The sequence below is a fragment of the Canis lupus genome, chromosome 26, assembly GCF_003254725.2.
Source record: "Canis lupus dingo isolate Sandy chromosome 26, ASM325472v2, whole genome shotgun sequence".
NCBI classification, from domain to species: Eukaryota; Metazoa; Chordata; class Mammalia; order Carnivora; family Canidae; genus Canis; species Canis lupus.
In genome coordinates this window covers 28,265,118-28,273,884 of record NC_064268.1, presented here as the reverse complement: position 1 = coordinate 28,273,884, position 8,767 = coordinate 28,265,118, and the positions used below count along the sequence as shown (strand labels likewise).

At 48.4% G+C, this 8,767-nt stretch overlaps 1 long non-coding RNA gene across 4 annotated transcripts in view; it reads right to left on the bottom strand.

The window, feature by feature from the left end:
* Positions 1-625: 625 nt before the first annotated feature.
* Positions 626-8,767, bottom strand: part of LOC112676956 (uncharacterized) — a 93,278-nt gene continuing 85,136 nt past the window's right edge. For all 4 annotated transcript variants that reach the window (XR_007406125.1, XR_007406124.1, XR_007406126.1 and 1 more), the window contains 3 exons: positions 8,440-8,751; positions 3,263-3,327; positions 626-1,155 (listed from right to left, as the gene is read on the bottom strand). This is a non-coding gene — a long non-coding RNA (uncharacterized LOC112676956). The remainder of the gene's footprint in view (positions 1,156-3,262; positions 3,328-8,439; positions 8,752-8,767) is intronic.

Here is an 8,767-nt window from a genome sequence, read left to right as displayed (position 1 = left end):
TTCCCGGGCAGCCCCACCAGCATCCTCAAAGTGGCGCTGTGTCCTCGTAGCTCCCCTCAAGGGCCTGACTCAAGAACTTCTCAGTTCAAGGCGGAGAAAGAAACCCCAGCCCTCCCTCAGGTAAAGTCATTTTCTGTGTTAAATGCAACTGATGCTTTATTTTCATATTCATGGATTTAAGACATGAACTTCCAAGCATGTGCATCCCAGAAGGTATATACAATTTCCTTGGTGCTGACAGTGGCCCTGAGTTTCAATCACCAACTGACACCATATTTAGAGGGGCTTTAAGAACACCGGTTACACAACAAATGGTAGCAAGCATTTTCCAGGAAATAATCTTCCTCCATAGTTTTGTGTTTGCTGATCAAACTGGACCTGTGAGATCTGACATTTAAAGTTTCTGCAGGTCACATTGAGCTTTTTTTTTTTTTTTTTTTTTTTTTTTTTTTGTGATCACTGACTCAATGACTATATCTCTGCTGCCTTACTAATGTCACCAAGAGAACAAAGGATATGTGCAGATGATGTGCACAGGGTGATGTGATCCTTATAGTGTTTCCCTCTCTCTAACTGCAGCAGGAGGCAGCCCAAGATGGTGGCTTTATGTATTCCAACATCTGTCACTTCTCAAGGAACAATCTAGCTTATGAACAAGGTGGGTCTTTCCCCTCTGCTTTGCTCTGGAGAGCTTCCCTGATCCTGGGTTCCTACTGGGAATGGAGGGTGTGGTTGTGAGAAAAAATGATTGTCCAGCTCTACAGACTCTGGAAGCAAGTAGGTCATTTAGGAGATACAGGTTGTCTATAGGAGGCTGGGTTTGTTCCTGTGTGACTGGATGTGATGTGATTGTATGAGTGGGTGCGTTGAGTGTGTGTGTTCCATCAGAAGACATTCTCACTTAGGCAAATCAATGCAAGTGTCAAATTTCTAAAAGTAAACCTCACCCCCACCGGGCACACTGCTTAGGACCCCACATTCCTCTCTCACCACAGCTGCACCTGGAGGTTTGCTTAGTATTCACTTTCCACAGACAGGGTTGGGGCAGAAATCAAGATCAGACATCTGTCCTGGCTGGGGATGTGTCTCATGCAGGGTCAAAGCAGAGAAGAATCAGGAGGATATTTCCATCTATTTCATAGCAGCATCATTAGCCTTAAAAATAATGAGTGAGAAAAAAAATAATGAGTGAAAATATCAGTGAGGGTGACAAAACATAAGAGACACCTAACTCTGGGAAATGAACAAGGGATAGTGGAAAGGGAGGTGGGCAGGGGGTTGGGGTGACTGGGTGATGGGCACTGAGGGGGGCACTTGGCGGGATGAGCACTGAGTGTTACGCTCTATGTTGGCAAATTGAACTCCAATAAAAAAAAATAATACTCAACATTTGTAAGCACACACTGAAGAGCGAGTGTCAAATAGGAAGCTCAAAGTAAAGCTTTGCCATTAGCTTGGTGCCCACCACCCTACACGACCAGGGCCAGGGCCAGGTTAAACAGTGTCAGTGCTCACATAAGGCGCCCCTCTCCAAGTCCAGAACTTGCCACTTGCTGGTGGGCTCCTGGGAGAATGGGTCCCCACTGATGTGACAGACACCCACACATTGCACAGAAAAGGATGGATGGAAAGAAATAGCACTTTGTTGATGGTGGCCTTGTTGAAATGCAGGGACATCAGTATGTTGAAATCTTGTTAATAGCATTTTACTTATGATGATTAGTGAACAATTATAAAACCATAGGATAGTTTTTCTAGAATTGAATCAGCCTGCAGCACAGTGTTCTTGAAAGAGATGAGACACAGGTTGGAGCAGTGCCTGTTTATCCTGAGTCTTGAAGATGTCCACAATACAGTGGCAGCTTTGGTGAACTTCAAAGTGTCAGTAGGGCTCACCAGACTCTGTCAGTAACAGGTAGCATGCATTTTAGGGTTTAGCCTCATTTAGATTGACTATTTCATATGGATTCGATTCCCTGTAGGAAAGCGTCAGAGGCAGTGTTTCTATGTACTTTCCTGCTCCTCTCCTTGACCTTCCTTCATCCAGCAAGGATGGCCAGGCCTGGCAATCGGTCCATACTGATTGCCTACCCACCTAATAACATACAAAGACCCAAATTATCCACATCCTCAGCAACATTAGTAGTAGGTTTGGGTTTTGGGATTGAGTCCTCACCGTTCTAACAGATGAAATGATACTCATCGTCCTTTGGACTTGCATTTCCCCTCATGATGTGTTATGTTGTGCTTTTCGTAGGTCTGTTGGCCACTGATTTTTTTCCCTTAGGGCAATGTCTACTCAAGCCTTCTTATTGTTCTCCAATTTGGTATAAGTGTCTTTTTATTGTTTTTTTTTTAATTTTTTATTTATTTATGATAGGCACACAGTGAGAGAGAGAGAGAGGCAGAGACATAGGCAGAGGGAGAAGCAGGCTCCATGCACCGGAAGCCCGACGTGGGATTCGATCCCGGGTCTCCAGGATCGCGCCCTGGGCCAAAGGCAGGCGCCAAACCGCTGCGCCACCCAGGGATCCCCTATTGTTTTTTTTTTTCCATTTTGAAAAGGAACACCTTTTCTGATATAAGGGTTGCAAATATCTTCTCCAATATGTAGGATGCCTTTTCATTCTGCTCATTATTTTTTTTTTTTTATCATTCTGCTCATTATTGAAGAGGATAAACTTTTCCCATCATGTGGTCTCCTCAAGGATCAATATGGCATGAATGAGTGCATTTATTTTGGGGCTCTCTATTCTGCTGCAGTGTGTCCTTACTTTTATGCCAGGACACGCTGCTTGCCTAGTGTGGCTGTCTAATGTACTTGGAAGTCAGCAACTACCGAGCCATCACCTTGTTCTTCATTCTCAACAATGTTTTGGTACCTGTATTCCTTTGTGGTTCCATCTGTATTTTAGCAGCTTTTAGATTTCTATAATATGACATTGTGATTGAAGAGCTGCTACATTGACCCTGTGGCCATTTATCCAAGAACGGGGTGTTCACCTCATTCTCTTAGTGTGCAAAGGCCTCCAATAGTGCCTGGCATGTGTGGGTGATCCCAGGAACAACCTACATGTGAATGGTCATATCAGGCCAGCAATTAATGTAATAGGAATGAGCAGGGGTTATGTCTTGCTCATTGTTGGACGCTAGTGCTCTGCAGTCCAAGGAGAGTCTGTCTATAGTCCATTTGACACAATCATTAACTCGATAATTACACTAAAATCATAAAAGAAAATAAACCCTCCAATTGCTCACTCACATTAGCCACATGTCAGGGGTCTCCATAACTGCTGGAATTTCACATGCCACATTTGGAGAGGAACACTGTAAAGGGCGAGTAGAATGGACATGATGAAGTGGATTCCTATAGCATCTCGGTCTCACTAGAAGGTTTGAAACTGTGATCCCTGTCATGTTGAAGGTCTCTGACTCCCCCAAGTCCAGTGCACATCTGAGAACACACCAGAAAGGTCAGGCAGGTAGATGCCTCACGACCCACAGAGAACTCAACTAGAGTAGGATGAATGGGTGAGACCCTCCCTCCAATAACAGGATTGCTCATGCTTGTGTTCCTACAGATTTGTGTGTGGAGAGCATAGACGACTCCAGTGGTGGGGAGGAAGTCTCGGCAGGTAGGGAACAGGGCTCAGGTAGGGAACAGTGGCAGAGGGCTCCTGGGACCCTGGGGGTGCATCTCCTACTCCGGAGAATGGAGAAGGTGGGCAAGAAATCAAAAATGAAAGGGAAATACTGGCTAGCAATCTGATGCGTTCATCTCCTATTTTACTGACGTCATAGGACCAGAAATTGTGTCCAGGCGCCTTCCGTGTGTGCCGCATTTCTAATCCCCCTCCCTGGGTTTGCTGTTTTATTATTATTTTTTTAATAATAAATTTATTTTATTGGTGTTCAATTTGCCAACATACAGAATAACACCCAGTGCTCATCCCGTCAAGTGCCCCCCTCAGTGCCTGTCACCCATTCACCCCCAACCCCCGCCCTCCTCCCCTTCCACCACCCCTAGTTCCTTTCCCAATGTTAGGAGTCTTCATGTTCTATCTCTTTTTCTGATATTTCCTACCCATTTCTTCTCTCTTCCCTTCTATTCCCTTAAAGAAGATGTGGTTTATGTATACAATGGAATATTCCTCAGCCATTAGAAATGACAAATACCCACCATTTGCTTCGACATGGATGGAACTGGAGGGTATCACGCTGAGTGAAATAAGTCAATCGGAGAAGGACAAACATTATATGGGTTTGCTGTTTTAATGATCTAGCCCATACAATGTGTACTTCCTACCCTTCTCTGCTGCCAAACATCAAAGCTTGGTTTTGTTGCCCAGCACCACTCAGCAGTCGTGTGGCAGAGATTGGGTATCGTTCTTGTCATTGCCCTATGATGGACATGACCTGGGTGCCAGAGCAACACTCTCCCAAATCTGAGAACCAGGAAACTAAGTTGTCATGTGAGCTGGGAGGTGGATGAGAAGGAAACTCTGAAACCACAATGAGATACTACCTCACACCAGTGAGAATGGGGAAAATTAACAAGGCAGGAAACCACAAATGTTGGAGAGGATGCAGAGAAAAGGGAACCCTCTTGCACTGTTGGTGGGAATGTGAAATGGTGCAGCCACTCTGGAAAACTGTGTGGAGGTTCCTCAAAGAGTTAAAAATAGATCTGCCCTATGACTCAGCAATTGCACTGCTGGGGATTTACCCCAAAGATGCTGATGTAATGAAATGCCGGGACACCTGCACCCTGATGTTTATAGCAGCAATGTCCACAATAGCCAAACTGGAAGGAGCCTCGGTGTCCATCGAAAGATGGATGGATAAAGAAGATGTGGTCTATGTATGCAATGGAATATTCCTCAGCCATTAGAAGTGACAAAAACCCACCATTTGCTTCAAGGTAGATGGAACTGGAGGGTATTATGCTGAGTGAAGTAAGTCAACCGGAGAAGGACAAACATTATATGGTCTCATTCATTTAGAGAATATAAATAATAGTGAAAGGGAATAGAAGGGAAGGGAGAAGAAATGGGTAGGATATATCAGAAAGAGAGACAGAACATAAAGACTCCTAACTCTGGGAAACGAACTAGGGGTGGTGGAAGGGGAGGAGGGCGGGAGGTGGGGGTGAATGGATGACAGGCACTGAGGGGGGCACTTGACGGGATGGGCACTGGGTGTTATTCTGTATGTTGGCAAATTGAACACCAATAAAAATAAGTTTATTATTAAAAAAATAAAATGGCAAAAAAAAAAAAAGAGAAGGAAACTCTGTCCCGCGTAAGATACATGACGTGTAATAGACTTTCAGGCTCCTGACCCATTTCCCACACCTTTAAGTCAACTCCCAGCATTGGGGATGTTAAGGGACATCTCCTCTGTGGTCACTTAGGTAATGCCAGCTTCACCACACAAACCAGTCTGTCATAAACATGCTTCCATGAGCGAGAGGCCACATACTGAAGACCTGGAGACGCTCCTTGGCCACAGGGGACCTAGAGACCTGTGTGAAGGTGTGGCTGGGCCTGCTTCACACACACACACACACATACACACACACACACACATACACACACAACTTTTGACCAAGCATCCCGTGGACCTGTCACCAGGCATGGCCTAGACCTAGGGCAGAACATCTGCTAGCAGGGCTACAGGGTCACTGTTCCTTTCACAATCCAATTCTCCAGCCTCACAGCATAGGCCTTGTCCCCCTACACCCTACTTATGCCCACCCCATCACCTGTCCTCAGACCTGCCCAGGGCCCTACCACCCTGACCTCCCTGTAAGGTTCAGCACCAGCCCTGGCAGGCACCATGTATTCAGTGGGCTACCCTGTTTGATATTTTCCAGTACTTCACTTGAAAATTCAGGGGGAATTTGGACAACTGACTACCCTATCATTTCCACTTCTGCTCTATAACACTTCTGGGAACAGATGAGGTTGTTTAAGGCTGGCTCGTGTGCCAAGGAAGATCATCACGTCCCAAGAGCAAACACTGGATATGTGGACATGTGTGGCACCGTCTCATTCAAGTTCCCCAGCCATCCCAGACCAAGATAGCTTCTCCTCACACAGAGGGTTCAGGGGATTGACTGAGTGGGTGCCAGTATATCTCCTGCCAGTCCTTGGCTATCCAATATATTTCTTTTTAATTTTATTTATTTATTTATTTACGATAGTCACAGAGAGAGAGAGAGAGGCAGAGACACAGGCAGAGGGAGAAGCAGGCTCCATGCACCGGGAGCCCGATGTGGGATTCGATCCCCGGTCTCCAGGATCGCGCCCTGAGCCAAAGGCAGGCGCCAAACCGCTGCGCCACCCAGGGATCCCCAGCTATCCAATATTTAAGAACAATATGATTGGTGGAGGATGGAAAGGGGAAGGAAATGGAGAGTTGTTAGGAGAGGAGGAAGGGGAGTAGGGAGAGAGAAAGGTCAAGTCCTGGTCACACAGTCACAGGGACAGTGACCTCCCAGGGACAGTGACCTCCCAGAGGAGGGACAGGATGACACAGACATCATTCCTAGGTATGGAGAGAACCCAAAGGTGGGACAGGCAGCTGGGAGATGAGAGACCCACTTCCACCCTGTAGAGATGAAGGGACTAAGGGCAGAGAGGCCCCAGAGCTGAGGACCCATCATCTTGAGGTCAGAGTCCCTCATCCCAAGAGGAGCAAGCCATGGGTTCTCACCCCCACTAACTTTCCATTTCCTTTCTCATGGCCACGCCAACCTCATTGCTGCCCTGCCCACTGGAAGATGACTCCACGGATAGCAGGGATTCAGATGAAAGGAGCAACATTGTGCCTGTAATTAATTCATTTCCTCCTCTGTCTCTTGTACTTCCTCTCTCTGCTGCCCATAAGCACCTCTTCCTAGATATTCCCCAGATCCATCCTCTACGATGTCCCCACTGAAGACCTTTGGCTCCTGCAGGCACTTAGTCTTGGCACCTGCAGTGTCTATGGAATCACTCTACAGACCTCTTCCCCCCTCTTTCAGCATCACCCTCACCCGTCACCACTGAGTCTGGGATCAGCTCTGAACAGCCAAGGAGGGAGTGGGCCTGGGGTCAGCAGGGCGGAGCCCACCCAGGTGGGTAGGAATCAGGAAGGGGACCTGCTGTGTGACCCCAGCAAGTGCCCCCACTCCCTGGTTTGGTATCTGTAGTCATGCCTGATTTTGCTCTTCCTTTCAGCTCTCAAGAAGCATTGCTTCCACTGATATAAGGGAGGAAGCAACAGAAGAAATCGGTCACTCAGGAGAAAAAGAGGAACTAGGAAGAAGGTGAGTTTGGCAGAAAGAGAGGAAGCAACACAGACACATGTTCTCCACACCTCCCTGACATACTTGTTGGCAGCGCAGGAAAATCAACCAAAAAGCTGGGGTGCTGCTCTTCAGGGCTGAGAACGCAAGAGGAAGGTCATGATCCCTACAGGTCCTGAAGGATGCCCTGAGTACATCTCACAGGGAACAGGACCCAAACCCATAGGAGGCCCTGAGAGGGCTATTGTATGTCCTCCAGCTGCTGATGAATGTAGAGGGAGGGGACCAGAGAAGGCCTGTGCACTGTACTCCTCTGGCAGAGGGCCCCTGGAGTTGTGCACCCCCTCGCTCTGCAGGACCCAGCCCTGCCCTCCTAACTACTGATGGAAGCTGATATCTCACCCCAGAACATTATCAGTTGGGGAGGTGGCCTGAACCTCCACTTTAGATGTCTGAGGAATGAGTGACATCATACAGACCCCGAGGCCCATGCGAGCAGCACAGCTCACCTCATCCAGTGGTGCATCCCTGGGGCACAGAGTAGACCCCGGCACCATCGGGACACATAGATTGTCCCTCAATTGGGAGTTTCCCATCTCCTGGGGTCCCCTGAGCCTCAATGAAGCCTGTGGGACATGGGGGGGGTGGTCACCTCATGGCACATTTCTTGGTGTGAGTGTGAGGCTCTACTGTTCTGCTCAATCTGCAGGCCAGGCCATCAGGGGGTAGGCCGCGCCATCTGCTCCCAACTTACCCATGTCCATCCCTCAGTGTGAGTGTCATGCAAAGTCACTTCCTGTGCGAGACCAGAGCACATCATCCCTGCCAGGCTGCCTGCAATGCCCATGGCCACAAAGTTTCCTCCACAGAATAGGGCAGGTTGAGGGCTCCCAGAGTGGGCCACAGTCAGGGAAGGGGCCCCCGGGACACTGGGGATATAGCCTTCATTTAGCCCCGGGGGCCTGGAGGCTTTACTTTGCTCATGCCACACATGCGTCCTGCGGGCAACCTCCACCCCAAAGCCTCAGAAGGCAGGTCCAACAAGAAACCCTAGACTCCTAGGTAGAGCTGCCCCCAAACAACACAGCGCTCCATCTCCTACAACTGCCTCTGATGTTTTCTGCAGCGGCACAGCAGGACAGTCTGACCTCGTCCCAGAAGCTCCAGATTCTCCTGAGGTCCTCAGAGACGGTGAGCCACGAGATGCCTCGGCCTTGGTCTGCAGCTTCGGTGGGGACTCAGAGGATGGAAAGGCGTGAACTGGATGCACCTGGACACGAGGAGCAGCAACACGCCTGGAGGATCTGTTCCCCCGGACGTGACATGGCAGGCCTCCCCAACAAAAGACCTTTGTGCTTCTCACAAGCAGAATGGATGCCAGAGGACATGACAAAAGGATCCTCTGTGATGGACACCACACCCAGAGTGGGGGTTCCTCATGACTGCTGATTATGGACACACTGAAAAGGAAGCAAT